Source organism: Lissotriton vulgaris, chromosome 3_1 (genome assembly GCF_964263255.1).
Source record: "Lissotriton vulgaris chromosome 3_1, aLisVul1.2, whole genome shotgun sequence".
Taxonomy (NCBI): Eukaryota; Metazoa; Chordata; class Amphibia; order Caudata; family Salamandridae; genus Lissotriton; species Lissotriton vulgaris.
Window position 1 is genome coordinate 657,506,913 of NC_141689.1, and position 23,302 is coordinate 657,530,214.

A 23,302-nucleotide genomic window follows, 5' to 3' on the forward strand; every position below is an offset into this window, starting at 1 on the left:
CCAAAGGAAAGTCCTTAAATTGAAATGCCTAGCATTATGCGAGGAATCGAGGCTATCCACAGAGATCACAAAATCCTCTGTTTTGAACAACCAGATGATTCTGACTAGTCATAACATGCAACCTTATTTAGCTGATGTGTACAATCTATGCCATAGATTCATGCTGGCCCAGTTTCGGCTGTATATTTTCCATCATTTAACCAGCTTTCCTACAATAAATAACTGGTCACCTGACCCTGTGAAATGCCAATGCAATGATATTTCTATGCAGAGTACCATTAATATTGTCCTGTTCTGTAAATAATATTCAGGTCTGAGAAAATGTCTTATTAAACATCTGTTATCACAACTAGGTTTTGTACAGTTTCAACCAGCTTTTATATATCTGCAATCGCTTCCGAGCTTGTATATATATGCTGCATTGTCTCGGTTTCTATTGGCTGTTATAAAATGTAAGAAGCAGCTGTAGAAACCTTATTGATCAGTGGGGACACACACTTTTTATCCATGTTTGTTTTTAAATCTGTCTTTTATCATTTTAACTGATTTTTAACCCTGATATTGTCATGTTTTGTAGCCTTTATGACTCACTATGTGACTTTGAATGAAGCTTATTTTGATTGATTGATTGACTAAACATAACTGGTTGATCAATGAGACGGTGTATAGTGAAAAGGCTAAATATTTCTTGAGAAGCCTCATTTGCAAAATAATAAATAGCAAACAAAGGAGATCCTGTTAACCAGCATGGTGATTCAGAGATGCTGATTAAAGTGGATCCTAAGCTATCTACAGAGTGACCGAAAGAGGAGAAGCACCAAAGCTAGGGGGCCATAAATCGAAGACCAAGACCTAGAGTTATTTTGGCCACGGATCCAGTTGCGTAACACAGGCCCCCACAGCCCCTACTAATCTGAGCGGGATTGGTCTGAGCAGCTTCACTTGCAGCTCAGATAGTGCAGTGGAACCTGGAGTGTTTTCCCAACCTGGCTGTTCAACCTAGCCTGGTGGGAGAAACTTAAGTGTGTATGCGTGTTTGGCTGGCCTAGGATGGCTGGTCAAACACACATGCACACTTAAAAAGTGCCCTCCACACCTCACCCTGCCATTCCTCTCTGACAGGTTGCCTGGCCTGCCCCGCCCCGCTGAAGACTCTGGTGTCAGCAGTTGGGCAAAAGTAAAATGATAATAAAATGCCTTTATTCCCATTTTTGTTTCCTCTTTTAGCAGAGGGCACTGCTCCTCCTACATTATGGAGGAGCCGCCCCTGTCCACAAGACAATGTCAAGGATAATCTTTTGGAATTTCTCTCTGATTATAGGAGATTGACAATGAGGAGTGACCAGAATGTGTATGTAATTGGCGTAGCTCATTAAAATAAAGCCACTGGGTCAAATGAGCTAAGGAAGGGGAAACACGTAAAGGTTAAAAAGAGAGGGAGTGAGAGACAAGAGAGATTATCCCAGAACACTTGTGAAGGCCCACAGATGAAAGAGCAGCAATCTGAATTCATTAAAGTATGGACAATTTTAAATAGTTCTTTCCTGGAAATTCGAGAAAGGAGTATGTGAAAGGAAAAGTAGTCGGCTCGAGAAGTATAAGCAAGATATTTATACATCTTGACAGCTGACAACAAAATGTTTTTTTTAGTAGGTGTCGTACCGAGGTGCAGAGGGCACTAGGACCCTGCACAAGATTGAAGGTAGGGGCCAGTCACTGGGCACCACTTCCGGTCAGGGAAGGGGGACGAGCAGTATCGGGAGATCAGGGAAGAGCGAGGATGTGCCTATGGGCATAAGAGAAAGAATATGAATAAAGAAATCAAAGATCCCAACCGGTGTTCTTTTGTTCCCTGTGTAACTTTTGCACCACGTAAAGTGGTAGGGCTCTTGTGGCTTTGAGTAACCTCACACGTCATGAGTAAGACGATACAGCACAAATCACTGTAAACACCTTAATCTGCTTTCAGAAAGCATTCCACAGGAGTTGCAGTGGGTTTTCCCATGCAACACCCATGGAATTTGACGCTGCCCCAGATTTACAGAAACATGTAAACCTAGGGTAGTGAAAATCCGTATGCCTCCCAAGATAAGGCGTAACGAGGAGAAATAACTTCATTTGTTCTCGTTTTTTCCTCTTTCCATGTATGCTGCATTTTGCAGCACACATAGAAAGAAAGAGGTACAACACCTCTTTGAATTGTGTTTATTGTGCAGGAATTTGTCACCTTCTGCGCAAAAACAATCCTGTCTGCAACAGAGGCACTCTTGCACCACGGTACAAGGGGTGTCTACTTTGGCGCTAGGCTGCTGAAACTTTAAAGGAACGGGAAGGTTGCGCAGGTCCCAACTTCATGTTTTATTACTGGGCGGCCCTCTTACAACAGATGGGCTGTATTGTTTTCTGCAGAAAGGGGTAATGTGGATGATGAAGGGTATGGCGAGGTCCCTCCTACTAATTATAAGCTTGCAATTAATAAATCAGCTTGGGAGGTCTCCTCAGGCAAGTAGAGCCGAGATATTTTAAAAACGTGCAGTTTAAGAGTGTGATTACCACTTGGAGAGTCAGAAGCAGGGTTCATAAACTGCTGAAGATTGAACACTACAGCAGGAACACCCCTTGTGGCAGTCCCCGCTTTTTCCAATCAACTTTTATGACATAATGGGCTGGCAATGGGAACAATCTGGTCTCAAAAAGATAGGGGATCTATATTCTGCTGACCAACTATGCTCTTTTGTGGAATTAGAACACGATTTGGAGCTAGCTGCAAGGTCCTTCTTCAAGTGCCTACAGGCGAGGGATTTTTGGAGTCTACTTAGTGTAGGTATGTTTTCATTGGAAACAAACCTCCTCTTTGAAGCAACAATCCGGTCAGATTGCAAGATAGGACAGCTGTTTAAGCTTTTAATGGACACAGCCCAGATGATCTTGAGAAGGCTGAATCTAACTGGGCAATTGATTCAGAAAAGGGGGGTGGTGATGGACAGAGTATCTGAATTAAGCAGAACACTCCTACCGAGTCCAAAGATCAGGGCTTGATCCATCACCGTTTTTTAGCTCACTGCACCATCCCAGCTCAGAACCCGGCTACATGCAAATTAGTCTGTCCCTGGCCCAGTGCATCAAGGGAACAGGGCAGACCAAACTACCAAGCCAATTCTTATACTGGGAAGGAAACAAGCTTCCGGGGACCGGTTTCTGGCATTTCAGCCGTCTTCGGCCCGGCTTGCTTGAATCCTGATGGTGCAGTGAGCAAGGGACTCACATCTGAGTATACCCTTAACTGGGCAATTGGACTAAGAATGAAGGTTCTTCTTTCATCTAAATGGAGAGCTCATGACTACAAAACAGTTATTAGACTCTATTTTACTCTGGCAAAGTTGTTTAGATGAGGAAAAGGGAAGATGATAAGCTTCCTCGGTGTGGAGACGGTCCAGCTGATTTAATACATATGTTTTGTAGTTGTGAGAAATTACAGCCTCTGAATGAAATTATGGAGACATTTTGGAAGAAGCTGTTCGGGAAAGAGATATGTATTAGTTCTGGCATGATGCTTCTTGGTTGTAATTACCACCGTGAAGGAGATCTGTCTCAGACCTATTTTATTTTTATATGTATGATAGTAGCTCAGTTATTAATTGCAACAGTCTGGAAGAGTGTAGAGCCTCCTATGAGCCAGTCATGGTTGGGCGGCTGTTGGGCATTTATAATTTATAAAGATCTCTTTACAACTTTAAGTGTATAGGGCCTAAGAGGCGGGGTAAAAAGATTTGGTATCCTTTGATCAATTGGGTTACTGGCTATTTAGGGCACGGTGATTGGTTAATCCCTGACCCTGAATATGGAGGGCGATAGCTGACTACTCTCTAACGAGAGGGAGACTAGACACATGGTGGCTCAGCGCTTGATGGTCTTCACAAAGCAATGGTCTGATTTGGTTTGGCTTTTGACATACCTCACACTGTCCTAAGGTGATGGGATGGATTGGCCATCTTGATATTTTATATGCTCATGTTTCTTTGAGAAATAAAAATATATTTTTAAAAAACGAATTTGAGATAAGTGGTTAATCCTGGTGTAACAATATAAATTAACGTTAGAGTTGCTTCTTTAGTTGGTCCCATGATAGGTGCAAATGTATCTACATATATAGGCCTATATTTTTTGGTTTTTGTCAGCATTGGAAGTCCATTGTAACTAACACCCCAAACCTAAAAATGTTAATTTACAGGTAAAGTAACAGACCGGCCCTGATTCCGAGGGTGCATTTACTCTTTATCGCACCGGGTAATATCGCCCACCCTAGGCTTCGACTGTGTATATACTTAATGTTCATCATCTGCGGAAGTTATGTTTCTACTCAACTGATGTATCACGGCAATTTATACCACAGTACACCGTATACTGTTCTTTTGTGTTCTTCTATTTGAAAATACCGAATAAAATAATTTGAAATGGAAATGATTGTGTGTGATATAAAGCCCCTATTCCAATTTATTTTGACGATTAATGTACAGACTTCTGCATGTTACCTAAATACAAAAGAGTTTTCGCCTGGTAAATTCCGACAGGTTTGACTGCCTGAAAATAAACAGAGAGTGAGATATTTAACCACCTGCTAATTTCCGCGTGCAGTAAATACCACTCAACTTGGCCTTCTCGTGCTTGGGCAAACAGTTTTTGCGCAGGGATCAGTAAACTCCGAACAATTCAGTTTCATGGCCGCAGTAGTTGTGTTTATTTTCCGTAAACCACGGTCAGTCTTTGAACATATCGAGAAACAATTATGGATACAGCTGAGTCCGCCAGGCATCTCGTGTTTAGTATGCCTCATGATTTCTCAATCAGCGCTCTAAGTCTTTCTGGACACATCACTGTAATTTGGCGTTCCGCAGAGGCAAACTAATGAGCTGCGCAGATGCTGCACAGAAATTCTTTTGCTGAATGGCGTCCCTGATGGGAAGAGGGTCACAAATAAATGCAAGTTAACAAGTATTATGTTCATTTATGAAAAAATTAAGTGAGCTAACCTAATCTCGTCGCTCGCCACTGGGTGGAGGCTTCGCGTGAGCGCGCCTCTGATGCCTCACGTTAATGGCTCATGACATGAACTCGGCGCATTGGAGGCCTCGCTTGCACATGGCAGGCTGTAGCAGCTGAATATTGATAAGGCGGGATGCAGTATTGCTCTTCAAAACTCCCGGCTTCCGTGTCTGTGCAAATTATCAAATTAGTGGCCGCAGGTCCCAGAGCCAGATGGAGCTCTAGTTTTGTCTCAAAATTAATATAATGCGTGCTACTGAGGCGGATCTTCCTGCGACACCCTGGGACTCAGCTATCTACACAACAAAAGGTGTATCACACCCACAAGTGCAGGAAGGTTTCGAAGCGGATTTGTTTTTCTTTAAAAGATTTAGCAATATACAGTGATTCAGAGCGAAAACGGAGTTCAGGGCAAATGAGGTATTTTACTTAAGTGTCTGGTGACTGGCACTAATCTGTCAAAGTTACACAGTAGGGAGCTGGGTGGCTTATGGATCTGTTCTGCGAGTCGTGCACAGGCGAAGAGAGCCAGGGCTTAGCTGTGCTCCTCTTTGTACGCACTTGCACTGTCAAAGTGCATATGTTTAACTGGGCAAGTACCTGATCCGCCTCAGCAACGTCGGAATCCAGGAGAAGGCACTGGACTGGATCATCTCCTTCCTCGACGGAAGAACACAGAGAGTCCGTCTACCACGTACAAGTCAGAGGCCACCAAAGTCATCTGCGGCGTCCCTCAAGGATCCTCGCTGAGCCCCACCCTCTTCAACGTCTACATGAGCCCCCTCGCGGCCATCGCACGCCAACACAACCTCAACATCATCTCCTACGCTGACGACACCCAGCTGATCCTCTCCCTGACCAACGACCCCGCCGCCGCCAGAGCCAACCGTCATGAAGGGATGAAAGACGTAGCCGAGTGGATGACGACCAGCCGCCTGAAACTGAACTCAGACAAGACGGAATTCCTCATCCTGGGTTCCTCGCCCTCCGCCTGGGACGACTCCTGGTGGCCCCCCGCCCTGGGCACCGCACCCAAACCGACAGACCACGCACGCAACCTGGGCTTCATCTTGGACTCCTCCCTCACCATGACCAGACAAGTCAACGCCGTCTCCTCGTCATGCTTCAACATCCTGCGCATGCTACGGAAGATCTTTCGGTGGATCCCCACCGAGACCAGGAAGACGGTCACCCAGGCCCTTGTCACCAGCCGACTGGACTACGGCAACGCCCTCTACGCCGGAACCACCGCCAAGCTCCAGAAGAGACTCCAGCGGATCCAGAACGCCTCAGCCAGACTCATCCTCGACATCCCACGACACAGCCACATCTCCGGACATCTGAGAGACCTGCATTGGCTCCCCGTCAACAAAAGAATCACCTTCCGTCTCCTCACCCACGCACACAAAGCCCTACACGATCAAGGCCCGAGCTACCTCAACAACCGCATCAACTTCTACGATCCCAAACGCCATCTCCGATCAGCCAGTCACGCCCTCGCCACCGTCCCCCGCATCCGAAGAACAACAACAGGAGGAAGGTCCTTCTCCTACCTGGCCGCCAAGACCTGGAACTCCCTCCCTCCCGACCAGCGCCTGACCCAAGACCACCTCTCCGTTAGGAAGAAGCTCAAGACCTGGCTGTTCGAGCAGTAGCAGCACCCCCCCCCCCCCCCCCCCCAAGCGCCTTGAGACCCTCCGGGTAAGTAGTGCGCTCTATAAATGTCTTTGATTGATTGATTGATTGATCCAATGCATGAGCCCCAGGCAACACAGTACTGGAACACTGAGCAGCAGGGTGCGGTCTCAGAATGTTATTGACAGAATATTCTTTGGTGTAAGCATCATGTCCTAAAGATAATTTACAAAAATATCGCCCAGTTGGAGTCAGTAGAACATCTATACCCAACGGAATGAAATTGTTATCTCCACATTGGAGTTAATATAAGGGTTGTGGACAATTTTGAACTGATGTCTGGAGATTTTTGCATGATGAGGGGCCATTTTGCATCACTGAGAACTGCCATTTGTATGAACTGAAAGGGCAGGGCCCATTAGTATGGTCCGGTACTCACCGAGTCCCCTATTTGCCTTTTTTAACCACAGCCCTTGTACGGATGGGGTCACCCTCCCTCCTTCAAGGCAATCAATCAGACCACACTAGTTTTTACTTTTTGGAATAGGGGGTGTTACCCCCCGGCCGTAGTATATTACAAAATTAAAAAACATTGTTTAATCATATTATGTACAATTATGCAGAAAGTCTGGATACATTGTTAGACAGATGATGTAACGTGGCTAACCTTAAACTCTAATACACATGACACTCCTACCGTAAATCTAACAATGCATATATTCACTTTCTGGTGTCCACTCTAGAGCCTACGGCAAGGTCAATGACTGGCAGCCTCTAGATCCCAGCAAACTACAAATTACTCCGCCTGAGTAGGCTTGCGCAGGGGGTACAGCTTATCAGACGGCTATTCTCCCCCGGGCCCCCCCTACGCCCTGTGCCTTACACTCCATAAACGGGGGCTGCCAAATTCGGCATACTTGCGCCTTGATGCACATGTGTGTGCGAGGGTGGCCACAGGTCCACTGGGAAGAGTGTCTCTACCCCGGCCCCCGCACCCCTACCGTCTGTCACTGCCCCTGGAGTTACATGGTTCTGACCGCTAAGGACTGAGACTATGCTTACCTATCATGACCTTACCGTCTGACCAGAGACACACAACTAAATACGACATTACTGCCTGAAACCAAATTTCATGTACTGAGATTTTAATAAATGTTACATATTTCAACTATCTAACTCTGCATTAAAATTCCTATACTGACACAAATACAAATATCAACACTTTTATTGCAATTTTACCAAATCATCATATTTACATTCAATCCTCTCTCCTGAGAAACCTGTAATGAAGGTTAAGAGAGCAATGCAAAAACATTCCTGAGAAGAAATTTAAACACAAGTTAAGAGAACAAAGCAAAACATTCCTCAGAACACATTTAAAACGCAAGCTAAGAGAACAAAGTAAAACATTACTGAGAACACATAAAAAATGCCTGCCTTAGGGGATGATGGGTGGGGAAAACAAATTACGGGCCGCTGGTAGCCCGGGTGCTGTGCCTTCAGGGAGCAAAAGAACAAGAGACTGTTCTGCTCCCCGCACCCTCTTTTAAGGGCAGGCGCGGGCCAGGCCGCTCTAAACCAGTCCTACCCCAAATATTGGGCGCCCTCGTGAACCTGAAGCACTAAAGTGCTTCCGGTTCACCTCCCCCTGTATACCTCCTATGCGACCCTCACGGGAGGTGGGAGTGCTCCCACCCTCACCACCTTGTCCCCGGGGATCGGCGTGACCGCCATAATGGCGGCGGGCGCTATTCTAGCGCTCGGCCTTGCCTTTATTGTCTGGTACTCACCGAGTCCCCTATTTGCCTTTTGTAACCGCAGCCCTTGCACGTATGGGGTCATCCTCCCTCCTTCAAGGCAATCAATCAGACCAGACCAGTTTCTACTTTTTGGAATAGGGGGTGTTACCCCCTGCCGTATTTTATTACAAAATTAAAAAACATTGTTTATTCATATTATGTACAATTACGCAGAAAGTCCGGATACATTGTTAGACAGATGATGTAACGTGGCTAACCTTAAACTCTAATACACATGACACTCCTACCGTAAATCTAACAATGCATATATTCACTTTCTGCGTGTCCCCTCTAGAGCCTACGGCAAGGTCAATGACTGGCAGCCTCTAGATCCCAGTAAACTACAAATTACACCGCTGGGGAAGGCTTGCGCAGGGGGTACAGCTTATAGGATGGATATTCTCCCCCTGGCCCCCCCTACGCCCTGTGCCTTACACTCCATAAACGGGCCTGCCAAATTCGGCATACTTGCACCTTGATGCGCATGCGCATGCGAGGGTGGCCACAGGCCCAATGGTAAGAGTGTCTCTCCCCCTGCCCCGCACCCCGACAGCCTACCAACCGGCTGTCACTGCCCCTGGAGTTACATGGTTCTGACCGCTAAGGACCGAGACTATGCTTACCAATCATGATCTTAGGACAGCATAGTTGCCCGACTATCTGTCCTCCCCCTCAGCCCACTAGGAAGGTCAAGCCATGCAACTCGCCCCCCCTGAACTCAAGTGACCCTTCGTCCTAGGCAATCTGGGTCATTACCACCTAGGCGCAAGACCCGGATTGCTGGTGGACCCTGCATGGCACCACGTGCCACTTGCCTGTCCCTGAAACTGTTCTTGTTCCTAACTTTACACACCCTGGCCTCGTGACATTGCAGGTACAAATAAAATTAGAACGTCCGTCAATGTATTGGCCTATTGACAGGCAAAGTCTTACGCTACTGCACATGATACTATGTAACAGTGTACTGACGCAAAAGATTTCTCCCTGAGTCACAGAGCAAACAAAAATTGCAAACTTATGCTACTGCACATGATACTCTGTAACAGTGTACTGATGCAAACCAGCGTCTTGGATGGCACAGACCCCTGACTCTTGGACTGCAAGAAAGTGAAGCGCAACACATCGCCATGTAGCAGAAGTGGCCCTGACAATTTGCTGACATTGTGGTATGGGTCACTTCACAGGTGTCATCTTTATGGATTCACCATACATTAAAGGAACCGAACACACAGATGATTAGCGCTCTTAGCCTTAAGATAAGAGCTAACACTTAAGCTACTGCACATGATACTATGTAACAGTGTACTGACACAAAGGATTTCTCCCGGAGTCACAGGGCAAAGAAAATTGCAAACTTACGCTACTGCACGCAATACCATGCAACAGTGTACTGATGCAAACCAGCGTCTTGGATGGCGCAAAACCCCTGACTTCTGAAATCCAGACAGCGAAGCATAACACGTCGCCACGTAGCAGAAGTGGCCCTGACAATTTGCTGACATCGCGGTATGGGTCACTTCACAGGTATCACCATTATGAATCCACCATACATAAAGGAGCAGAACACAGATTATTAGCGCTCCTAGCCTTTGGATAAGAGATGCGGTTTCCATTTTAGGCCCATTGACTATATCATCAGACTGTACCCTCCCACGCCCTCTGTCCAGGGTGCACAAGCACACCGTGAATAGGTACAGTGTGACAACACCGGAATATACTGCTTAATTGAACAAGCCCAAGGTGGCAAAGGTACAGTAATATAAAAAAGGACATGCAATGCACAAGTGTTTTGGCACAAGGGCACTGAGGTACTGTGCGACACCATACATTAATAATATAAATATACGTGCACCCGGGTGTGACGACCACGGGTATATAACGCTTGATTGCACAAGCACAAAGGGTGCCATGGACATGTAATGCATAAGCGCTAAGGGATGAGCAGGGGTTATCTTTGGAGTGTAACTTCCTCACCCTGACTATAGAGTGGTGGTTTCTGCTTGACTTTGGCACAAGCCTTAGCCAACCAGAAATCCCAAGACTGACAAAGACTTGGGATATATTTACGTGATATTACAATGGCTAGTGATGTCTTCACGTGACGCAAATAGTAAGCAGTCAAGTTTCATCCTGAGAAAACGCGGAAGGTTTGACCATTCCGTGGCAAATTGTGGGCACTCCAAGGATGCGTAGCATTGCGTTCTTACTCCATGAGTAAGTTCTACCCCAAAATATGGCATGAAATTAGCCTAAACAGGGATATATTCGCTTCCGCAAGAGGCATCGCGCCGGTTGCATTAAGCGAAGAACATTGAAATCATACTTTCAATTTAAAAAGTGCCTAGCATAGCCCCAGTGGTTTTAAGTGTGGAACATTGGAATCATACTTCTAATTAAAAGCGCCTTGCATAGCACCCATTTCATTAAGTGAGGAACACCTAAATCAACAAATCCAATTAAGAGCGTCTAGTATAACACCAGTTGTATTGCACGAAGAACATTGAAATACGATTTTTAGCAACTTTGAGAGCGCTAAGCATAGTACCAGTTTCATTACATGAGAAACATTGCATTTGTATTTTTCAAGGAGGGCGCTTAGAGTAGCACTAGTTGCATTACCTGTGGAACATTGAAATCAGACATACTAATGAGAGCGCTTAGCGTAGCAACCGTCGTGTTAGTTACTGAACATTGACATCTGGCCATGACAGGCTGAAGTCCACTCGCTGACCATGTAACTGGGGCCAGCCTCCGGCCATCACAGGATCTGTGCCGAAACGTACAGTGTGCGTTTTGACTGCTACCTTGTACCATATTGTTTCGACCAGCATGGTCACAAATGGCATCCCATATATCAGAACCTCAGTTTGCTACCCATAAACAGCCATCTAGCTGGGTGAAATTCTAATTTCCATGTTTTTACTTATTAGTTACTCTCGGCATTACGATTAGTGTAAGAGTGCATTGGCTCATTCCAGAGCTGGCTAAAATTAGCCTAGTTGAAGTAGGATATTATGTTGAGAGCACTTAGTATAACCCAATTGCATTATATGAGGACACATTCGTATTTGTTAGTACGGGGAGATTAAGTGGTCTCATGCCTTACCCTTGCGTATCGTGTGATGCAGTCGTGCTAAGATGGACATGATAATACGTGGTAACCACCCATGTGGTAACACCTATGTGGTACTACCCAGAAACGACCCTGTGGTAACATCACTGCAGCCACTTCCATGTGGCAACAGCCACTTTGGTAACACACGGTAACACTCACAGTAACCACTACTTGTTACCACCTATGTGGTAACACACAGTCAGTCATGCGGTAACACCTACATGGTAACACGTCACAGGCATGCGGTAACATCTATGTGGTAACATGGTCACAGCTACGCGGTCACTTACGCGGTAACACCTGGCCAGTCATGCGGTCACACCTACGTGGTAACACACGTTCAGTCACCTGGTAACACAAAGTCACGCGGTAGCACGTTCAGTCACATGGTAACACAAAGTCACGTGGTAACAAGTTCACAGTCGGCCGGTAACACCTAAGCAGTAACATGGTTGCTCTGTAACACCTACTCAGTAACATGGTCACGCAGTAACACCTATGCTCCGGTAAACTTCAAAATGGTAAACACCCACGCGGTAAACACCCACGTGGTAAACATCTGGCCACAGTCATGCGGTCACACCTACGTGGTAACATGGTCAAAGTCATGCGGTAACACACGGTCACAGCCACGCTGCAACACCTACGTGGTAACACAGTCACGCGCCAACACCTTCGTGGTAACACAAAGTCACATACTAACACCTACGCTGTAACAAGTTGACAGTCACACAGTAACACCTAAGTGGTAACACGGTCAGTCATGTGGTAACACATATGCAGTAACATGGTCATGCGGTAACACCTACGGGGTCATACCCCCCCCCCCTGCAAAATGCAGTAAACTTAAAAATGGTAAACCCAGCCCTGCGGTAAACAGACATGCGGTACTCCTCTTCTTCAGAAATGCTGGCATCTGCACTCGATTATCTGAGATCCATCTCCCCGAAAAGATAAACTAACATTTTTATGTACTTTGCTGAGTTGCCAGAAACTGGGAACCAGACATTAAGTAATAACAAAGGTCAATCCTTGTGCTCGGAAATAGCCACTACTGTGTTATGAAGAGCTACCAGAAACACTTTATCACTATTTGCGGCTGCCCAATACCAATACCCTGGTATGACAAGCCGCAATCAATACTTTAGCATTCCTTTTGGCGACTTCACTATTTCTGAGGTGCACATGTACATGAATACCTAAATGATTCTAATTTAGATTTTTGGGGCGGTTGCCCTATGCAGGCTTGAGTTTGTGCAGTACTTAAGCCTGTACTTGTCCCTCAAAGTAAACCCCTCCACAAAAACCTACTCGAACTTCAGTTTGAGATCAGATGGACATACGATGCGGACCCCCAGATACGGCCGAACCATTAACTACTGACCAGGTAGACTTTTAAAGGCCAGGATAACACTCAGAGGGACAGTGGAACTACGTGCCATTTGATTAGGTGATCCCCAGGAAGGCTTAAAGTGAGGCACCGACAACAAGCAACTGATTTTATCGATAACTGTAAGAGGCTGGGATTTCACGGATACCGCTGATGGCAATCGTGGCCTAAATACAAATTTACCCAAAGACTTTCAATATAACCAATTTAACTTTGGACACTGACTGGAAGTGGGAGATTTGAATGTCGTATATAGCAATACAGGATACGCTACTGGTAGCAGCAATCTAACAGGCCTCCAGTATAAATCCATGTTTTTATCTGGAATTGGAAATTGACCACTATAAGTGATCCGTAACAGGAACCTAGGGGCGATTGTATACACTCTCTGGGTGTGACAGATTATTACTTGTCTTGACAAAGGGGGTAACTATAAGGATAACCCACCGAAACGCGTCGACGCAATTGTCTGTATAATTCAAGTCTCCAACACCATAAATGATATGCTAATGTTGCAGCGATACAACACTGGTGTCTTTACAACGGAGCAAGAATATACAACTTGTACTCAACGATTTTATGTTGTACCTGTTCTGTCTGTTCTCAATTGTGCAGGTCACTATTGAGTGTACTGTTTTATTGTGTTTTAGACTTGGGAACAAGATCAGTCAGCCCTATTATTGTGTTTTTTTTTTAATTATTCAAAATAATTACTAAGGAACGTGTTTACAAGACCAAGGCTCTGCTGAGATCCAAACTCCCGATCCCCAGTTTAGTAGACACATGCTTTTACTAACTGAGCCACAGCACCTCACTGGTTTTTGTCTCAAAGACACCAAGTACAAATTGCTTTGTGGGTGCGCATAGAGCCTTACAGTACCCTTCAAGAATATTACATAGGCTGGGGTCCCTCCAGCGGGGACGCTCTGCCCCATTAAAAGTAACATGCTACAAGTGCACGCAGCTGAAACTGACAAAATTGCGGGGTCATACATCACCGAAAATCTGCTGCAAGTGTTGGACTAAAGAATGCAAACTTATTTGTTCCCCACACGCACCCTCTATTATACATTTTAGTAACCTGCAGGCATATTGTACCGGACCATGTGCGAACAAAGAGCTGCGCCAGTGAATTGGCGTCTGCCACCATGCACGAAAGAATAGGAACAGACGGCTTGACCTTCAGCTCAGCCCTCAAAGGCGGCGGAAACACCCACATACCGTAGACATATGCACAGCGGATCGTTTAAACAAGCTGCATGCCCCGTGCGCACCCCTTGCCAATTGGCGTGCCCAGCCGATCGCACCACCCAAGATGCAGAGAAATCCCTTCACGTGGCCGGCTGCGAGGCTCCGGTGAAAGGGCAGTGGAGGAAAAGAAACGTGGCAAAATCAACTTGCACACCCCCATCACCTTTGCGCGAAGGTGCTGAACTGCACCAAGGGAGCTAAGTGCTACAATGCAAACCAACATTGCACAGCAGACCAAATAGCTAACCGCTCCCTGCTGGCGCACGTGTCCTGCTGAGCGGATCGACCATCACTCAACAGCCATCAGCATACTCACTCCACACCAAATGAACCTACTTCATTGCAGATGCTTACAATGAGTGGAATAATCATATGGGGTGCCTGAACTGTGAAATAGTGAATCGTGAGCTAAGGACGTGCAGCATGTTTTGGTGAAAGGGGGGCTCGGTCATACGAACTAAGTGAAATGCAACTTCTACCAGAAACTCCCGACTTTTGCACTTTGCGTCGTCTAACTTTGTCCTCATATCAAACAAACCAGGCTAGACCTGGAATAGGAGACCTGGAGTGTGCGCGACCTGCACCGTCCGAACACTGAACGCATGCGGCTCCCGGAAACAGAATGTAACTCAATGGACACGACACAAATCACAGTCCGCGTGGGTCGCTGGAGCCCAGACATAACCACTGCACTGCTGCTGAGCCCAGAAACCTGGCTGAGCGGTGGCTGCCGCTGTGCCCTCAGAACAGCTGGTTAACCCCTCTAAGTGAAAAGCTCAGCCACTCGCATATGACCACACCACCCACCACACAAACAGCTCCGACAAGCAACATTGTGCGCTCACTTCCAATCGAGGGCCCGCTGGAAGCCCATAAAACAGATGAGCAACCCGGGACGCACGCCCCAGCTAATCCCTTCTCCGATTCTGCTCCACCCACAGGCACTGGTCTCACCTGTGCCGGCCCAGCTGCTCGATCCTCCGCTGCGCCGAAGTTCCGTCTGCGCTGCAAACAGTTGACCTCCTCTTTTTTCCGGCGATCCAACACCCACGACCTGTAGTCAACACGAAAAAGAAAACAAATTACGGGCCACTGGTGGCCCAGGTGCTGTGCCTGCGGGGAGCAAAAGAACAAGAGACTGCTCTGCTCCCCGCAACCTCTTTTAAGGGCAGGCGCGGGCCAGATCGGTCTAAACCAGTCCTACCCCAAACATTGGGCGCACTCGTGAACCGGAAGCACTAAAGTGCTTCAGTTTCACCTCCCCCTGTATACAGCCTATGCGACCCTCACAGGAGGTGGGAGTGCTCCCACCCTCACCTCATTGTCCCCGGGGATCGGCGCGACCGCCATAATGGGGGCACGCGCTATTCTAGCGCTCGGCCTTGCCCATTCTAGGCCTTTTTTAGAAACACAATCCAATTGTTCTTTTTCGAAGCATGAAACTGTATAGGGGAGAAAAGTCATTAATCAACAGTTAATTAGCCAATAATTCTCCTTGATACATAATAATACACGGACAACTAGGTATGATTAGTTAGTTTATTAGAAAGCCAAAAACAACTGGACATAAAAACACCTGGTGTGGAAAAACAAAGGAATTAGCATGAAGCCAAATCTGCATTCAATTTAAACATTGCAAATGAACATAACTCTTAATTCAAGAAGTGAATTAAATTACTTGGAAGGAATACTTTATTGTTTGATTAATAAAAATCATTACAATGGTGAACATGCATCACTAATAAAAAAATGTATATCAAATAATTGCTAAAATATTTACACATAGTACAAAAGACAGGCGTTATCTAAGTCTTGTGTTTTCGCTAAACATTATTTCATCTTAATTTTTTTAGAATCCACCCAAATGCGTCCATTTAGTCCATTTGTACTGTCACAAAGAATGGGAAAAGTAAAGTTCATCAATAAATAATTAAAAGACGTAGAAGGCTATATTTGTTCATAATAGTAAAATATTGACTTCATCTAGACAATACGACTTTTTAAGATACGATTAAGAAACAGTTAAGAACCGTGGTTGTCTTTTCTAATTTGGTATCTGCTGAGACCCCAGGGCAAGACATTAGTCATTTAAGAGGTAATGACTAATACCACTGATAGTGCAATTCCATTTATAAGATAAAATCCCTGCATACAGTAATATAAAGGTTCCAGGGACGCACAAGAAAGCAAAATAATCCATCTGCAAAAGGCTGTAATCAACTGCAAATGATACAGGAATGTCCATTCACCCATTTTGAGGGCCAAAAATCTTTTTTTCCACAACACTGAATAGGTACAGGACAAATAGGGTGCCATGATCCCTAGTTTAAACCCTGATACGATTGTCCAGGCCACTTGGGCTCTATCCGAGTGGAAAGACCAGAGGTGGACGTTTCTTTTGATGTGGATTTTAAGTGCCTGCTGCGATGGATTGGAGCTCCAGATTTCTTCTGTGTCCAGGAGTTTTAGAGAGTCTTGTAAACAACACCGGTATGATCTACCAAAATGACCGGATGAGATTTCTTGTCACAATAGGGCCTCCAGGCTTCCTTCTCTGGAGGTACGCAACTTGTTGCACAGCCTGATTAATGCTCCAGCCCCTACTGCTTGGTGATCTTGGAGACCAAACTCAAGACATATTTGAGTGGGGGTGACGTTTCTGGAAGGCTCAGCACTTGTTTGAATATTCTTATTATTTTGTTCATATGGCTGTTGTCTTTCTCTTGCATGATCTCCTGGCTATAGGTGAGGAAGTTGATGATTTTTGCCTTCATGACACTAATAAGTGGGGGGAGGCTTGGACCAGACAGTTGCCTTGCAAGAGTCTTGAATGCCACCTGGATTGTCAAGGCGTTGGCTTCTGCCTCATCTCTATGTTTAGAGCATGAGCCCCTTCGATCAATGTGGACCCCCAGATACTTATATGAAATGGCTCTATCAAAGCTTTTACCATTATATTGCCAACCGCCATCTAGGTATTTCCTTAGACCAAAGGTATTTACCCTTTTCTTTGTTATATTCAGTTCCAGTTCAATTTCGTTGGTGTAAAGGGACAGCCGATCGAGTAGTCTCTGCAAGCTGACCATGGTGTGACTAAGCAGGACAAGGTCATCCGCATACAGTAGATTACTAACTCTTACCTCGGCGAGTTTTGGAGGATGAGAGTTAACTTCATTGAGTGACTCAGACAGATTGGAAATGAAGAGATTGAAAAGAAGGGGTGCCTGCACACAACCTTGTTTCACTCCATGAGATGTTTGTATTTTCCTTGAGATATACGTTCCGTCCCCAAGTTTAATGCAGATCCATGTGTTAGTGTGTAGCGCAATTATGGCTTGTAGAAGCACTGGTGGAATCCCCCATTTCCGCAGTTTGAGCCATAATCGGCTTCGGGGTATGCAATCAAAAGCAGCCTTAAAGTCAACGAAACAGCCATGCATTAACATTCCTGAAACTGCCACTTTGTCCAACAGGACAGATATTGCAAGCAGGTCTGTTATGGTGCCTGATTTGTGCACAAATCCTGTCTGGTTAAAGGCTATAAGATGGTTTTTCGTGGCCCAAGACGCCAGATCTTCAAGGAGCAGTTTGGCATAGTATTTTGATTTCACATAGAAGTAGAATACAGAAAATCAGTAAACATGAGTCTAACTTTGCCTGCATCGAGGGTGGGGAGCAAAAAGCAGTAAATCTATCAAATGTTAGGGAAACGTTCTAACATTTGCATTCTGTACAATGTCAAAGGCCCACTGTTCTCTCCATTATTAGCAATCATTAAAGCAATTTTTCTACCAACTGTAGCTTATATAAGTGAGGTACAGCACGGGAAAGACGCAGCAATCCTGGACAGCCTACAATCACGGGTGTAAAGAAACAGTATTCTCTTTACCACGCAACTCCTCACTGGCACAGATCCAAAAGGAATTTGGGCTGCAACAGCAACTAATATACAGATGTGTAACAATAAAAAACTATAAAATCTGGAGCAACCAAGGAAATGAGATTAATAATGCACTCTGGAATGCTTTACAAGGTGACCCCGAGTCCGCTTACCTACAATCATCTTTAAAATTTACCAACATGGCAGACCTTTGGCAGCGGAACATACCATTCACTTTTTTTCAACAAGTACTAAAGAATGTGGCAAAAAGCATTCACTAATGTACAGGCGTCCATTGGGGCGTGGGGGCATAACCCCCCTGCCCGCAGCCACCCGCATCTCCCTCGGCATGTCTGAACTTAAGTTCAAAGACGCCAAGGCGGGAGAACAGACAATCATGTCAGTCAGCATGACATCAGACCGCCCACACCCTTCAGAGTCTGAAGGGGGTGGGCAGTCTAGCGTCATGTTGACTGATATGATTGTCACAAGGGTAACAGGCAGCAACAGAAGTGCGCATGAGTGGGGATGGAGGGTGAATTTTTTACCCGTGCCCTTCAGTCTCCTAATGGGCGTGCTTCGGGCGAAGAGTAACCTGTGCCCCAAGCAAATCCTGGCGCTGCAGCAGCGCCAGGATTGACTGAGAGGGGCTGCCAGTCACGACCAGTGCCGTTCATGACGTGAAGGCGCCAAGGGGAGCAGAGGTAGAGCTGCCCCGGACCGGCGGTGAGGTAAGTTTTGTTTTATTATATTTAATTCTCCCGCGTGACATCCCCCCCCTACGAGCCGCAACTGTTTAAAACTCAATTAACAAGAACTCCTGATAAAACAATTATGTAAAGAAAAGATACTCTTTTTAAACTTCACTTCCCTGAATGGAAACGTTCAGCACACTTTTCTTTTTTTACACCGCTTCTGACACAAGTCGCATATTTTCTGTAAAGAGCTGCTCGAGGTGGGGTATGTCACCTAATAACGGTAATTACAGCTTTGTCTGCGAGGCAAACGCCAGCAGCATGGCTATTCATCACACTCTCTGATTGGTTAAATGGCCTCAGTGTGAGAAGGAATGCACCTGCCGAGGAACGAGCACCATTCTTGGTAGATTAAGATCCCGGATAGAATTACTCAGCTTTAGGGACCATGTACAATAACTCCGACACTCTAGAATGAGTGTTTTTCCGGAATATAGCCAAAAAACATGGGGCCTCATTTATGAGAAATGACGCATCGCTGCGTGAAAGCAGTGATGAGTCACTTCTCAGTGCGCACTCCTTGCGACATTCCTGATGCGAAATATTTAATGTATGACGCATCATGTCGCAAGGAGTTACAGATACGTCAGTATTTCTGACGTATCTGTAAGTGCAAAAGTGACGCATTGCTGGAGTGTGTCACAAAAGTGGCGCAACTCCAGCAATGCATCGTTTCACATGGGGCAAGCCCCATGTGAAAGGGCCTGCGTCAGTCTTACGCCTGCTGTGAGGCAGGCGCAAGATTTTGACGCAACGGCGTCCTAAAAGTGACGCAGTGAAATCTCATACATTTCACTGCGTCACTTCTACGACCCTTCCTTGCGTCAATACGCCCCCCCTTGCATACATTATACCTGGCGCAGGTATAATGTGGCGCAGGGGTTTACAAAGTGATTCAGAAAAGGGGGTTTACAAAGTGACGTATCTACCTAGATGCGTCACTATGTAAATATGGCGCAACAAGGCGCATTTTTTACGCCACTGGTGCGTACCAAAAAGTGACGCACCGGCGGTGTAAAAGTGACGCACAGCCTCATAAATTAGGCCTATGATCTACTGCTGGGACAGTCAGCCACCCGACTAGCAGCAGTACTACGTGGACTGATATATATGCTCCATGCGTTCATGTTTACACAGCCCCCACCCCTAATCAGGCTAATGATAGGAGCCCAGCCGTGGCTTGATAATGCTTTATGCCAGTGGTATCAAAGCACAGCCCCTATCACCCCTTCACAAATGCCTCATCTTTATGTGCACTGCAGCAGCTGCCACCTTAAACGGCTAATGGGGAAGCAAAGTAGAACCGTGGTGCCAGTGATCTTTGTCACTTATTAATTTTAAAGGCACCAGACTTGAAGTTCTAAAAAAGTGCACTTGCCCTAACTATGCAGCGTGCCCGCGGACAGAATATACATTGAAAAAATCCACGGTGCTGCTCTGCAGCAGATCAAATTTGCCGCCATCGGAACAGGCAACTAAATAAAATGTATCGCAGTTTGGGGATGCCGGGAATGGAGGTGCACGTGCATTTAATGGAAAGATTGGCTGGCCTTTTATTGTTTGTAGCAGCTAACAAATGCCGGAGAAAAACCCAAAAGTAATGTAGGCTTGAGAGACCCAGTTATATTCTGTGCATTCAAACCATGTATGAAGCTTTCTTTGCCCTTAAAGTATTCAGCAACCCTGTCGTATGCTATGCATTCAAGATACTTACAGCGCTTTAATTCTTACTGCAAACCGTGCATAACTTTTGTATCCAAGTCATTCATAGCGCTTTCTAGTAAAGTATTGTGCAGTGCTGTCTGATGCGATGCATCCAAGTCATTTATAGGTCTTTTATTCTGCACCCCTGTCATAAGTTATGTATCCAAGCCATTTGCAGCAGTGATGGCGTGTGAACAATCCAGTGTGTTGATGTCACCCAGCACGAGCAGTTCAGACTTTATGAACTCAATTTAAACAGTGCCTACACATTGAATGAATGAATGAGAATGTTAAATGTCATGCTTGAGTCTGGACCAAATATATATGAGAATGCAAACATCTGGATGCCACTTCCATTCACAATGTAAATGTGATTGTGGTCATTAAGGTAGATCATATGGTGGCCATGGAGAAAACGTGGAAGTAGGGACTTGTTATGATTTTAAGTTGTATTGTAGGGCGTTATGTTCCATGAGCTTTCCTGGGGATTGCTGAAGCATGGTGGTTCTACTGTAGTCTGTTACCAGGCAATGTCAGGCCTAGACAGCCTATGATAAATTAAACCTATTGAGTGCAGTGCAGCGAAGGGTGAGTAATGTCTGTGTGAGTGGAGATTGAGCAGTGTGCATGTGTGAGTCCCGGGTGAGTGATGTGGATGGGTGAATGCAGGCTTAGTGCTGCGTCAGGGAAGGGTGAGCATTGGGTCTATGAGTGCAGGGTGAGTAGTGTGCCTATGTGAATGCAGGAAGAGTGATGTATATGTGCAAGTGCAAAGAGACTTGTCTGGTTACTCACAGAGATGTGTTTGCCAAGCCACCTCTTTCTCAAATTTGCTTGAGAATGCACCATTTGCCCACTCTTTTTTCAAAATTTTCTCGGGGAACCCCTTGTAGGTGGTTCGGGCTCGCTTGCTATGCTCTCTCGCCACAGTACAGTAATTACGCCCCCCCCCCCACTTTCAAATGTCACCAGCCACCGCTGCTAATGTAGGACAAAGCCAGGCTAAGCAAGTGAGCCCATTCATGGATAGTACTGAAATCTACACAAAACCGCAACCAGCTCCCTATTTGGGTCTGTCCTTTTCTCCTTATTTAAAGTCTACGTTTCTAGCAATAGGACTAGGAATGTTGCCATCTAATGCAGACCAGCCCCGCTGGAAAAATCAGGGCCCAAAGCTATGTAGTCTTTGTGGATCACCAACACATGGTTTTATTAATTTAATATGCATCTGCCCAGCTTTAAATCTACAGCATTGTAAATTGCTGAAAAAATTATTCAATATAAGAGGCATTCGGATCTGGAGAATTGCGATACTCAAGTGTCCCAATCTAAATGACCCACAGCTTAACTGTAATTTAATAAGAAAAAATTATTAATTGCAAGAAAGCATTAAACACGGCTAGCAGCCACACACAAAGGCACTTTAGGGGCTAAGCCCTTTCTCCTTTCCAATATCAAATATAGTGTTTGAATTACTGTTAGAAATGGGGGTCTCTAGTTGGCAGAGGTAGGTACCTTTTTCCAAATCGGGGCCCTTGCTTCTAGTCACGGTAAGGGAATACACTTCTAAAATATACCCTACTCACCCCCTTGGTAGCTTGGCACGAGCAGACAGGCTTATCTCAGAGGCAGTATGTAAAGCATTTGTGAACACATACAGTAATACAGTGAAAACACTACAAATGGACACCACATCAGTTTAGACAAATAGTAAATATTTATCTAAAGCAACAAGACCAAATACAGTAAAAATCCAACATACAATACTCTTGAAAAATAGTAATTGTGCAAAATAACCTTTAAATTGCATGAAAATAAATAAAACACAGTTCTTCCGACTCAGTAGCTCCTCCGGGGGCTACTGCGATACTGAATACGACGAAGTCTAACAATTCCAGCCGACCGCGTTGATATGGGCCCGCTAAAGTGTCAAAAGACTCAGACACAGTACCTTTCTTGTTGCGACAAACATGTCGGTGTTAGTCGGTCAGGGGAACGTCGCGGTCGCGTTGTGAAACAGAGCGTTGCGGCAGATGATGTCATCATGATTCGGTGCAGGCAGCGGCTCGTTGATGGAGTGGTTCAGAGCAGGACTTCCGTTGAAGGGTGAGACGATGCTCGCTGCGGTGCTGGCAGGTCATGGTGCAGCGACGGAGCCGGTCGACGTTCGGGTCGGGCAGCAACAGAGTTGGTGACACCCTTGCAGCATGTAGCGAAGTGTTGTGGAGTGCGTTGCCCACAGGACGCGGAGCAAGCAATGGCTCGTTGTCGGAGTTGGTGTTTTGGGTTGCTTTGAGAAGCGAGGCGTTGCTCTTGACGTTGCTTTCAAGACACAGAATACTGTGACAGACTCAATGACAGAGCTGGTTACCTTTTCCTCTGCGGAGATGATCAGAGACAGTGCCCACAGACACAGTGAGGTCTTTGCTGTTTCTGAGACCTCTAGAACATGAAGCAAGCTCAGTTCAAGCCCTTGGAGATCTTCTCCTCAAGCAGGGGGAGAACACAAGCAGCACCTTTGAGGTTCCGTGACAATCGTAAGTGATGTTTTTGACTTGCACGAATATGGTCGAGTCTGGTATCTATGAACCGCAAATGACGAGTTTAGTAAGTGTGCGCAGTTTCGCTGTGCTAACTTAAACCGTTCGTTTGTTATGTGGGTTTTTCATCTGTACCCACGGGTTCCATCTTAGATACGGCATCCATTTTGTCTCTTGCCCTCAAGTAGCC